The sequence below is a fragment of the Cibotium barometz genome, chromosome 50 (assembly GCF_041138505.1).
Source record: "Cibotium barometz isolate CiBa-2024 chromosome 50, ASM4113850v1, whole genome shotgun sequence".
Classification (NCBI taxonomy): Eukaryota; Viridiplantae; Streptophyta; class Polypodiopsida; order Cyatheales; family Cibotiaceae; genus Cibotium; species Cibotium barometz.
Window position 1 is genome coordinate 1,721,155 of NC_141095.1, and position 13,490 is coordinate 1,734,644.

The 13,490-nt window shown below is 49.8% G+C and overlaps 1 protein-coding gene across 4 annotated transcripts in view; it reads right to left on the reverse strand.

Moving 5' to 3' along the window:
• The window catches only part of LOC147609710 (polygalacturonate 4-alpha-galacturonosyltransferase-like), a 35,570-nt gene that overhangs the window by 5,997 nt on the left and 16,083 nt on the right, over window positions 1-13,490 (reverse strand). The window lies entirely within an intron of this gene.

Genomic DNA, 13,490 nt, shown 5'->3' on the forward strand with positions numbered 1-13,490 from the left:
TGATGTCCAATCTCGAGCCTATGCACTCTTCCCAATGGAATGAAGGAAGGCTGTAAATCTGAGGCTGAGATAGGGATTGTTTGGGACTATTCTAGGCTATGTATGAATGCTGTAAATGAATATGAATGCTGAGTTTTACCTTCACTAATTGGCTGTAGCAAAACGATGGAGAGCTGAATGCTGAAAACTGGTTGAATGCAGAAAACGCAAGGATTTATTGATGGCTGAATGCTGTAGACTGCTGCGTCTTGCTGATGGAGGGCTAGATTGTTTTGTTTTGTTTTTGAGCTGGGAGGTTGCAAAGGAATCACCCTCTACCACCATTTGCTCGGGGAAAAAACCCGTTACCACCATGTCGCCATGAGTCCTTTAAGAAGGCCATGAGCACTTCCTTGGACTACCCCCTTGGAAGGAGGTGTGGGTCGGCATCTCAAGAAAGAGATAGTGCAGGCCTTGATCAAGGATCTCACCTGCTAAAAAAGCCCCTTAAACTCTTTTGTCAAGAAGATCACCCAACGGGTTTCCGAAAAGGAATGCCATACCCATATGGAGGGCGTCGGCTCGAGGGAGGTGTCCCAAACAAAGCAATACCCGGCGGTAGCCCGAATTCCACCAGATATCGAAAACGAGGCCATACCCAGCACCGTGACTACAACGGCACGGGCTCAGACAACTCATGGGACAGCTCATTGTAGTACTTAGGTACGGCCACGCGGGGGAAAGCTGCAACGCATTGCGCATAGGCGATCCTCTGTTTCGGGCAAGGGACCACCCAGCCACGTAGTCTCCTCCCGCGAGCCTCCCCTCCAAGGAGGATGGTTCCGATTTCGCAATCCGACAGGTTCCGGTCTAGCCCCCTGGCATGCATGATGGCAGGCTGTATTGCCTCCCTGGGGCCATCCAGTCCGGAGCACTGAATGAGGAGGTGGGTAAGAGAACTTTCGTTCTCATCCCCTTTACACACCGGGCACGTCCTAGGTGTGGATCGCATCACCTTATCCTTAAGACGTAGCCCGTCTACGCGAGCGAGAAGCAGAAGTTTTTCACCCGCCCCCCCGGGGTCCTCACCCAACACAGATTTAAATAAGTACTTGCGGGAGAGATCAAAAGATTTCTCCTTATAGGACCTTAGGGAGGCACAACCATGTGAGTTTTCCCACAACTTCCAACTCTCCTCCCTCGCGGTTTGGACTGGCACGCTGTTAATATACCTCTTTCCCCAGAAAAGAGTTCGCTTGCACCACGTCCACTTTTTGAACTGACTCCAATCCAGGATATGGTTCACCAAGTCTGCGATCCAAGTTCGCAGTCCCGAGTACTTGGTGAAGCCCCTGACTCTCTGCCCTGCACAGTAGGCAGAGACAAGGGGAAGCTTGAGCTCTCTATGCAGGGCCGACGCGGCAACATAAGTTGATGTGGCAGACCTGCCCACTATCCACCGCATCCCCGTCTCGCGATAAGCTCTCTATCGGATTGAGCTTGCGCATATCGTGGGCCCCCAAAATTTCAGCCCCATAAATCGCGACCGGGAAGATGCACGCTTTAAGAAAGGCCAATCTACTCCACATCGGAATCTTTCGTGAACACAACAGGCGTTTGTGCGAATATAGAGTTTTACGAGCTGCATCAATCCGGTCCTTGATAATGGTCTCAATTGAGATCTCATTATCAACCAGAATACCAAGGTATCTATACTTCGCGAATCTCTCAAGCTCATCAAGGTCGCCATAAAACACGGTTGCCTTACACTTATCTGTTCCGCACTTCATGTCCCACGTCAGCGCCCAGTCGTCAAGTCTATCGAGGCTAGCCTGGAGTTCCTCTTTAGACTCTGCCAACAAGACGAGATCGTCTGCAAAGAGAAGTCTCTGGATGCGCCTCTGGAGGCCCGGTACTGAGACCCCCAGGTTACTAGCGCCTTCGCTCAATATATCGTTGATGTATATATTGAAGAGCGTGGGCGAGGCGGGGCATCCTTGGCGGACCCCCCGCGCGATGGGAACATCCTCGGTCAGACGTTCCCCTACCCGCACTCGTACCTTAGACGATTTATATAGGGCTTTGAAGAAGTTTAGGATACGTCCCCCCACTCCGGCCGCCTCCATTTTCAGGAAGAGGGCTTCATGGGGAACCGTATCATAAGCCTTTTCAAAATCTATATAAGCCGCATAGGTGGGTTTACCGACCACCTTACGCCTCAGAATGATCTCCTTTAGGCAGACCACCTGGGCTATACATTCCTCCCTAGGGCGAAAGCTAGCTTGCGCCTTACGAAAGAAGTTTCGCGCTTCCAGACCCTCTCCGATTCTACCAATCAAAACTGAAGTTAGAATCTTCAAGGAAATGGGAATAAGGGAGATCCCCCAGTAGTTATCCGGTTTGGACAAATCCCCCTTTTTCGGAATGAACACAATCACTGAAGTGGAAGTAGAGTCAGGGAGTGTGCCGGAATTAAACCAAGCCTCCCACAAGCGCATCACCGCTTTCCCCATGGCTGAGGAGGGTTTGCTTGGATCCTGTTTTGTCCCCCGATCGCTCAACAATATTTTAAAAACTTCTGGCGGGATACCATCAATTCCCGCCGCCTTATGCCGTTTGAGCTTCCTGCACACCTCCCTTACCTCTTCCCACCTCAGCAATTCATTAATATTACTCAATCTGGGCCAGATCCGCTGTCATGTGCACAGTGGGTATCTACCGTGTGCTATACGCATGCAAGACTAGTTTCGAGGCTTGGGGAAGCTTGGAACTAGGCAGGCTGATTGACGAGCTGAGTTAGGGATATACTAACGGGCGGGCACCCAAGTATGGACGGGCGGGCGGCCAAGTGTGGACGCCCGATGACCGGCCAAGAGCCTATAAAAGGGTGGCCAAGGTTAGTTATTGTGCATAGAGAGTCTCGCGAGTTTGTGAGAGCTCTATGGTCTTGGAGCCTGGATCTAGTGCAGACGTGCACCTGCTTTATGCAGCCGAGGCCGACAGCGATCTCGAGGCCCACGGGGGCAGCTTCGTGGCGGTATGGGACGTCACGAGGAGGAGATTGGTCGGTACGTCATCCTAGTTAGTTCAGCTCGAGGCTCGGAGGGGACAGCCAAGACTGTGGGCTTGCCCACGGTTGTCATGGTTGGGAGGTGAGTCAGGCCTGCACCCCCTTGCTTGTTTGTTGTTCGTTTGTTTGCAGGATTCGAGTTTCGAACCAAGATCGATCACGAGGGGATCCGTGGGGATTTGACAGCGTAGGGATTTGACATTCGCACCTGATGGTTAGACCAGAATGCGCTGTCCTGACTGTGCCCAGATTGATCCGCGAAGATTTTGGAGGCATGGTTGAACCATATCTCCGCAATCTTGCTGTCCTCAGAGTGAAGGACCCCATCACCATCGACTAAGGGTTGGACGGGTCCACCCCGCTTACCCCCCCCCCCCCCCCCCCCCAATAATCGACTTCATGAGCTTCCACCATGAGAACCATTCCTTCCTCCGGGCCAGCTCCACGCCCTTCATCACAAAACGTCGTAAAGCTTCACGTTCACTCCGCTTTTGTTCTAGGCTAGATGCACATGCGTTGATGTGCCTATGGCTATAGAATGAAACGCTTCTCCAAAACGCTAGTTGCTGAAGTGAACTATGGGCTGAAGACTGAAACGCTGAGCGCTTGAGGCTGATTGCTGAGATATGAGATGAAATGAATGAATGAGCAAAGTATGCCTATTTATACTACACTGAGGGCTGGTCGGTTGGCATTAAATGCTGGCCGACTGGATATAAAATGCTACACGAGTTGTAGATGATGGATAAATAGTACTAAATGCTGAAAATTATGGAAAAAATGCTAGATAAATCCTAATAAATATTCTAAGGCTACCAGATGCTATTTCAAGGCTTTGTGCAATGGATGAATGATATGCAATATGCAGAGTGCTTTCTAATACAAACCCTAAGGTTTCACTGACTCTATATGCATGAATGCGTCTCTTCAAGTGGGTTAAGGGACTTGAACTTGACTGACTGACTGTCTAAGGCTGAGAATGACCTACATGGCTCGTGTTTGAGTTATCCTGGACTGAGGATTACAATGGGGTCATGGCATACGACAAATATCATCCTAAAACGTGCTAATACTGTACAATGTTGCATTGATGATGATGAGCCAGCTTGTCACCATGCACTACAGTGCAGAGTGCATGTGACAAGCAGGACTTAAGATCATCTTGCTAATACCCTAGCCTCTCTCAATTGATCCAACAAGTCATCAACTCTTAGGATGGGGTGCCTATTCTTTACCGTAATCTTGTTTAGAGATCTCTAGACTCTACACATACGGTAAGAGCCGTCCTTTTTAAGTACAAAGGCACCATAAGGTGAGCTGCTAGGTCTAATCAAACTTCTCTCTAAGAGTTCTTCTACTTGACGCTAACTTCTTTTTGTTCTAGCATATTGACTCTATAAGGTGCTTTGCAAGGTAGAAGGCAATTCCTCTCAAAAACAATCCTTGAATCTCGAGAGGAATGCTTGTTGTAGGTGTAGGAGGTGTAGTTTCCATGGCTAGTAACCTTGTTGTCATGTGCACGCATGGAGATGTAGGTGTATTTCAATGGCTGCAAGCTTGTAGGTGTAGTTTCCATAGCTGCAACCTTGTTGTCATGTGCACACATGGACATGGCTGATTATCCAAGGCTAGACCCTGATTTGCAGTTGATAAACAGAGTGTTTAGGGCATGAGCAAGGCACCATAGGATCCCAAAAGCCATCTTATGGAGGCAATTCCAAGTCAGCAAGGTAAGAACAATGCTATAGGGCTGGTCATCAACACGATGACACTTATGTGTCCTCTTTGCTGGCCGAAAACAGGTCAGCCAATTTGGGAGTTCTCAAGGGTCTATATAAGGCTTATGCATGATTCATTCTAGGGGTCTCACTCCCACCTGGGGGTCAGGTCATGGATAGGACCCTTGAGGTCTATAGTCTCCTTCTGGAAGGCCAAACTTCAAAGGCCACAAAATTTTGTACAAGACCATTACATCTTTTTGTACTATATAATATACTGAAAACACAGCTATCTCTCTCTCTTCTCTCTCTGTCTTTGTTGGTGACTTGCATCAAGAGTTCCTATGCAGTACTTAGGCCTGAAAGAAGACTCAAAGCTTCCACACATGTCACATTGGTATCAGAGCCTTATGCTCAACAAGGCTAAGTGTTGTTGGAGTCCCAAAAGAAGTGAATACATCCAAGGAAAGTAACTCATCACGTGTCAAGACCATAGTTACCAGGGGACGGGGACGGGGACGGGGACGAGAACGAGGACGGGGACAGGGACGGCTAAAGGTAGGAAACGGGGACAGGGGGTGGGGACGGCACTCAAAATTGTTAATTTTAGAGGAGTAAAGAATCAAGATTAATCAATCAATAACAACAAGCTTTCTAACTCCAAAAGTTATGAATCATGATACACATTACATTTAAAATTAAATTACGCTACGAGGTGCAAGAGTCAAGAATCAAGACTTGCAAAGTCGGAAAAGAAAGACTTTAAAGTTGATAACATTAAATAGATTTACTCAAAAGATGTTGGGGCCTGGGCGATACAAAATATAAGTCACTCGCTCTCATACTCTGCGCTCCCAATAAGAGAGGTGCTAGCCTCATGATCATGAGTGCGTGAAGTTGGATGGGGGTTGTGTCATCCGATGAAGGCTCATGATGAGAACCATCTGTCCCACCCTCCTGTGCAATAGTTGTAGCTGCCTCCTCTTGTTCCATCTCCCACTGTGTAAAAGTATCGGCATTGCATCTTGCACTCTTGCCAAGCATGTGCAAGTTTGCGCTAATGAAGACAAGATCATTAGCTCTTTCCACCCCAAGCCGATTTCTTTTCTTTGATGAAATGTCACTGTAGGAGGACCATAATTGCTCTAGGCAAGAAGAGCTAACGGACTGGCTCAAGATCCGGATCGCCAATATGTCCTGCTGCGCATCTGCACATCCATATGAGCCTTGAAATGCCCTGTAATTAGAGAGCTGGTCTCTAATTTTGCGCCTGATTTCTGCATCCGACGTGAGGCGATCCAAGATGAGTCTCCAACCGTTGCTCACCTCTTTATCACCCTCCTACCCTTTTCCCTGAAATTCTCGGTCCACCATAATGAGCCTTGAAATGCCCTGTAATTAGAGTGCTGGTCTCTAATTTTGCGCCTGATTTCTGCATCCGGCGTGAGGCGATCCAAGATGAGTCTCCAACCGTTGCTCACCTCTTTATCACCCTCCTGCCCTTTTCCCTAAAATTATGGGTCCACCATGTAAAGGAGAGGAATATGAGCTCCATCTCGCCACACAAAGCGAGTGGATTTCTTGATATCTATCTACGTCTGGCTCAAGCTTCTCAAGACACTCTATCATCCGGTCCATGGCTTCGTATACTTTGCCGATGCATGGCTACATAGCATCAACAATCCTAAGCAAGTGGACAATGGGATGCACCATGGCGTCGGTACGCTTGAGGTCCTCCCAAAAATCAGCATCGTCGACCTTTTTCTTGCATGAAATCCCTACCTGTGTACGTGCAAAGGATGAGGAGCAAAACTCATCACTGATGAATAGTTACCGCACGGCACCCTGACAATCCTTCAAGCGATGCAACATAAGAAAGTTGTATGCAAAGCGAGTGTCCGAGTACTTGAGAAGGACCTTTGTGGACCTCTTCCCAAACTCAGATCGAAGGTATGTGTGATTGTTGATGAAGGTCACAATTGCACATGCATCATCAATCACCGATTCAATCCATGACAATTTCCCAATATCTTTCAAAAGATTATTGAGACAATGTGCCATGCAAAAAGAGACGGTGATTTGAGGATACATACTCTCAAGAATAGCTCCCGTTGCCCTATTTGTCGCCTCACCATTCGTGACGAAACCGATCACACATTCGGGGCCGATAATCTCGACAGCGCTACTCCACTCAGCAAAACAAGTACATCCGCACTCTTTCCCGTCCCTGAAGCATCAAGTGAGGAGACAAAGTACATCTCCCCCCGTGAGTATGCCACAAGGCCATGGATAGACCTTTTGGGCGTGTCGCTCCATCCGTCTGCAATCAAAGAGACTCCATTGCGAGCCCATTGTCTCTTTGTGTTTGCCGCCGCTTGCTCAGTTCTCCTTGTCAAGCATAGTGGTCCGCAAGGTTTCGGAGGATGGAGGTGTGTAGTGAGGACTGTACTCGCCAATCTTCTTCACCATCATTTTGAAGTAGTCGGACCTATTTATCATTTCACAAAAAAAGAGGGTAAGTAATTACAATGGCAAAATGGTGACCCGTGAATCGTGACTCGTGAGACATGATGATGAAATCATCTGAGTGAAATACGTACCGTGTCACACGAAAAGCAATGTGGTCATGGAAAAAGAAGCGGGCCACCGCGGCATCAACCTCCTCCTTTTTGGGATCCCAACTCCCCTCAAGAGTACTTTGCCGGCGAGAGAGAGAGGGTGGACTAGGTTGCGGCATTGAGAAGGCGGTTTGTGTGAAGCCTCAAGTAGTGCCACGAGGAGGACGTGATGGAGGGGTAGATGAAGATGCACCACTACCTGATGTTTGGGTTGGAGTGACATAAGTGTTGGGATCCACTGCACGCACCCTTTGGCTTGCACTCAAAGCTTGATGGGCGGCAAGCTTTGCAAGAAGCTCCTTTCTTATCTCCGGTGTGACCCGCTCACAAAATTTCACCCATAGTCACAGGGGACGGAAGGGACGTCTGCTTGGAACGCGGAGATGCCGAATCGGGACCGAACAGCGATGGGGACGGACGGGAACGAACGGACGTCCCCCACGACGCGTCACTCACAACAAGGGACGGGGACGGGGACGCCGCACGAACGGGGACGCCGGTGGGGGACGGCTCTGTGGGAGGACGACAGAGAGCAGGCTGTTTTTTTGCCATTGCGCTCGCCGTTTTTGGCCGTTTATGGCTGTTGGCTTAGCCTTGGGCCTTGGCCCTTAAGCCTTGAGCCTTTGAGGCTTGGCCCTCTCTCTCTCTCTTGCCCTTGAGGCTTTCCTCTCTCTATCTCTCTCTTGCCTATCTATATAAGAACAAGCCTCTACAAGGCTACAAGCACACACAACTCTCAAGGCTCAAGCTTTCAAGCTTCTTCTAGCTTCCAACTTCCAAGTTCCTGTTAGAAGTCATCTCCTATCTAGTTTTATACACCAGGGCCTTTGTTGTGGGTGTGCCCGCCCTTATGAGGTGTTTTATCATTTTTCCCCACTCTCCGCATTTTTTTCCTATTTTTCCTATTTTTTCTGTGGCTTGGGAGGCAGCCCATTTGCTGGCCGACTGCTGGAACTGGTCCACGACTCCATGTATGAGATGGCCGACTGCTGACAAGCTGGCCGACTGGATGTGTGAGCTGGTCGTGGAGTTTCAGGGCCAATCGGCTGCCCTACAGTAGGCCGACTGCTGTTGGGGGGCCATAAAAATAGGCCCCAGCCCCCTTGCCAGTTGTGTATCAACCTCGAGATCTTCTTGTGTATATAGAGCAGAGTTACACGCCTACATCTCTCTCTCTCTTGTGCTGTATTTTTCTGCATGCGTTTTTGCTCTTGTGTTCCCAGATCTGGTCATCATCTCCCCCGCATATTCTGACATGGTATCAGAGGCCTTGGCTCTAGATAGTTCTTGGGATTTGTGTGAGCAAGAGGGGGACTGTTGTGGTGCTGATTGGTGGACTGTTTTGGACTGTTCAGGAAGAGGAGAAGCAAGAGGACGGCGGGCTGATTTGCTGGACAGCCACTTGCAGGTATTAGTTCTTCTTTGTTCCCACCCACCCACTCTTTTCAGAGTACATCCCCGCAATGGCACATCTGTTTGAGATGGCCGAGAGGCATGTGAAGATCCCGACACTCCCCACGTTCCCTGTGGACCGTCAGTTGGACGGAAGCAACTACGGCATATGAAAGGTTATGATGGAATCTGTTCTGGAGTCTTACGACCTCGCTGATTTCGTCGTTGTTGGTGTTCCACGGCCGGAAGTAGAGGAAGGGGAGTTACCGTCGATCCCAAAGGACCGGGAGGCTCAGACACAGATGTGGGATCGTGTCAACGCCAGGGTCCGTTCGTTTATCTTTCTCAATTGCACACCGTAGGTAATCAATCATGTAAAGCATATGACGCTGGCCAGAGGTATATGGCAGCATTTGGCCTCTCTTTACAACAGGGTATCGCCCATAAAGAGGATTTCCTTGGAAGTACAGATGCGGGTTATGAATCCTGCAAAGCCGTCGATGATGCGGGAGTATATTAACAAGCTGCAAGCTCTTCAGCAGGAAGTTCTTCAGGCTGGGAAGGAGATATCGTCACAGTACATGGCCATAACGTTGTTGTCACACTTGCCCTCTCAGTACTCAGCATTTTACTCGTCTTTGATTACCAGTGGTGGCAGGCTCAGCACCATCACGTGGGAGGAGCTTGTGCCCATGGTCTTGGACCAAGAGGAACGATTCACGAAGCCTCCTCAAGGTGGAGGTTCGGAGGCCTTAACTGGCCAACGGTCGAAAGGCCGTAACACGGACAAATGGAAGGCTTCGTCGAAGAAGTCTTCTGAGAAGAAGTCCGTTACTGACCGCGAGAAACTAAAGGCAGAGAGGACCTGTAATGATTGTGGCGAGAAAGGTCACTATTGGAGGCAGTGTCCCAAGCGGAAGACCAAGAAGGGTGAAGATTCCTCAGCAGTAATCATGAAGACTCCGGCTTTTGTGCACCTGGAGGTGGTGGACACCGATGTTTCATTTTCTTCAGGCAAGGAGAAGATTGGAGGACTCCACAACGGATTATCGGGAGTGGATTCTAGATAGTGGTGCTTCCAGGCACATGACTCCTTCCCGTTCCGGTTTACAGGATCTCTGCAGGCTTTCTCGTCACATTCTTACTGGGGATACATCCACTATCCCAGTTCACAGTGAGGGCAAGATGGAGATAGTTCCCGATGGCAGAGGGGAGAAGCATTCCTCCCAGGTGTTGTATGTTCCGTCACTTGGTTTTTATCTGTTGTCAGTGCATCAGGTTTGCAAGACTGGCGTACGGGTGGAGTTTGATGAGCATTTTGTTGCTCTCCGAGACAAAGCAACAGGCCAAGTGGTTTGGGAAGGCGGAGTGGAGAATGGAGTTTACAAGCTTTCAGTACTCTCTCTCCCAGGTCCTCAGGTTTATGATGAGTGGCAGTCTGGTAATGGCCACTTAAGTGTGGATACGCTGCAGGTGTAGGCTTTCCGAGACCAGATGGTGGATAGCTTGCCAGTAGATGGCAGCAGTTGGCAAGAACTCTCCAGTACTGATGTTGGTAGTTCTTGTGTTCGTCAGTCAGAGGAAACTGAACAGGTAACTTATGCTCTGATGTCTCGTAGTGTTCGGGACAAAGAACCTCCTGTAGTTTCGGATGTTCTTTCCACGGGGACCTTTCAGAAAGCTATGCAGGTGGCAGGTGATTGCTTGCAGAAGGAGGTGGTTTCTCCAAGCTTTGTGGTTCCGGATTCAGAGGGGGTGGTTGACAGGTTTCAGAAGGCCTTGCATGGTCTTCATCAAGTTTCCACGACTTGTTTCTGCACCGTAACAGGTGTTGATCCTTGTGAGCTATGTGATGCCTCTTTGACTCAGAAGCAGAATGGTTCATTGATCTGGTTGATGGACACCAAATTGGACGGGAGCTTCCTGATGAGGCAGCTGAGCTCATGGTTGCGGATGACTCTTTGGGAGGCAGGATTGCGTTCCTGTGGTTTCTGCAGCATGCGAAGTATCATGGACTCTTGTACACAGGAGGGGGATTGTTGGATGGAGTCTGACTCCACGGTTGGAGTGACTCAGTTTGGGGAGGAGATCCGGACACGAGGAGATCTACTTCAGGCCCAGGAGAAGTTTTATGGAGCAGTAAGAAGCAGTCATCTTTTGCCTTGTCGAGCACAAAGGCGGAGTACCGGGCTGTTTGTGATGCTGCTTGTGAGGTGGTGAGGATGCAGAGGTTGCATTGCAGGTTTGGGCTTCCACTGGAGGAACCCATGGTCATCCAAAGGCACTTTGTTCGTGAACAGATCGTTGCTGATGACATCTTGCTAGAGTTCTGTTCGACGGAGGACAATACGGTGGACCTCTTCACGAAGTCGCTATCTCAGGATTTACTCAGGCGGCACCCAACTCCCTATGGTTGGTTTCACAGCCAGGAGCTGAGAGGGGGTGTTAGAAGTCATCTCGTCTAGTTTTATACACCAGGGCCTTTGTTGTGGGTGTGCCCGCCCTTATGAGGTGTTTTATCATTTTTCCCCCCACTCTCCACATTTTTCCCCTATTTTTTCTGTGGCTTGGGAGGCAACCCATTTGCTGGCCGACTGCTGGAACTGGTCCACGACTCCATGTATGAGATGGCCGACTGCTGACAAGCTGGCCGACTGGATGTGTGAGCTTGTCGTGGAGTTTCAGGTCCAGTCGATTGCCCTACAGCAGGCCGATTGCTATTGGGGGGCCATATAAATAGGCCCCCAGTCCCCTTGCCAGTTGTGTATCAACCCCGGGATCTTCTTGTGTATATAGAGCAGAGTTACACGCCTACATCTCTCTCTCTCTCTTGTGCTGTATTTTTATGCATGCGTTTTTGCTCGTGTTCCCAGATCTGGTCATCATCTCCGTTGCGTATTCTAACAGTTCCAAGCCTCTAGGCTCTCACACAAGGCCCGCGGGCCACCGCCCTACTATCTAGATTCTAGACTCTCTCTCTCTCTCTCTCTCTCTCTCTCTCTCTCTCTCTCTCAAGCCTCTTGAGTCTTCCAACTTCCAAGCCTCTAGGCTCTAGGCCTCTCTCTCTCTCTCTCTCTCTCTCTCTCTCTCTCTCTCTCTCTCTCTCTCTAACTTTCAAGCCTCTTGAGTCTTCCAACTTCCAAGCCTCTAGGCCTCTCTCTCTCTCTCTCTCTCTCTCTCTCTCTCTCTCTCTCTCATTCCTCAAGGCTCAAGAGTCAAGCCATCTTCAACCATGGCATCCTCCTCACATGCCGGGGCTTCTCGTAGAAGGACAACGGGATGGACATGGTGGGAGGAGGTTAACTACACCCCATCCGCTCATGGAGGCGGTTCTCGGCCATGGGTATGCAAGCTTTGCCCGTACCGGCGAACGGGTGGCGCCGACAAAGTGCGAGCCCACCTCTTGCATGAGAGTGGGCATGAGGTGAGGTTTTGCACGAATGTCACCCCGAGAAGAGACGGGAACTTCTTGACAAGCTTAGTGTCTACGAAGCGATCGAAGCGACAAGGACACCACGAGTGGCCGTGGATCCCGCGACGATGGGGAGAGGAACTCAAGCCTCTACAATGGAGTCATGTGGTGGATCGGGATCATGCACACCATCACCTTCACCATCAAGTCGGAATGTTACTCCATCCACGACACCGGCATACTCCATCTCCACGGCCTCTCAACCACATTACATGGCCCACGGCGACAATCTACACTTGGGGAGAATTGGAACCCCAAGTTGAAGGAGAAGGTGGATATGGCGATGGCCCGCTTCTTCTTCCACGACCACATTGCCTTTCAAGCGGCTAGGTAAGTGCAATCGATCATTGCCAATTCATCATTCATGTTTTCATCATCCTAGTCCCCTTCTCATTAGTAAATTACTTTCTTGAATAGGTCGGAATACTTCAAGGTCATGGTTAAGAAGATTGGGGAGTATGGCTCAACCTATACGCTCCCCTCATCCGAGAGCTTGCGCACTACATTGCTCGAGAAGGAGAAGCGCATTATAGAGCAAGCGGCCGACAACACAAAGCGGCAATGGGAGAGGAACGGAGTCTCCCTCATTGTGGATGGATGGAGTGACACCCACAAGGGGAGTATTCACGGCATGGTTGCATATTCCCGCAGAGAGATGTACTTCATCTCATCTCATGATGCATCCGGCACTAGGAAGAGCGCGGATGTGCTTGCGACGGAGTGGGCTACCACCATGGAGATCATTGGCCCCGAGCATGTAGTGGGTTTTGTTGCGGATGGGGAGCCTTCCAATAGGGCGGCGGGAGCTATTCTCCAAGGTATGTATGGACATGTCACGGTGTCCTTTTGTATGGCTCATTGCCTAAACAACCTCCTCAAGGACATCCGGGCATTACCATGGATCAGTCCGCTCATTGAGGAGGCCAACACCATGGTCTCCGTTGTCCTCAACCACCAAAGACTTCGGCATGAGTTCAACAAGAGGTCCTATCTCTCTCTCCTCAAATATTCCGACACCCGGTTTGCCTACAACTTTCTCATGTTGGGCCGGTTGAAGGATTGTAGCGGTGCTTTGAGGGGGCTTTTCCTTAGCGACGAGTTTGTCGCCATGCAAGAGTCCCATACAAACACTGGCCAAGAGTGTAGGCTACGGGCGGATGATGCCTCTTGGTGGGAGCGTGTGAAGACCACAGATGCTATGGTGAGGCCCATAGTCCACCTATTGAGGATTGTAGACGCAT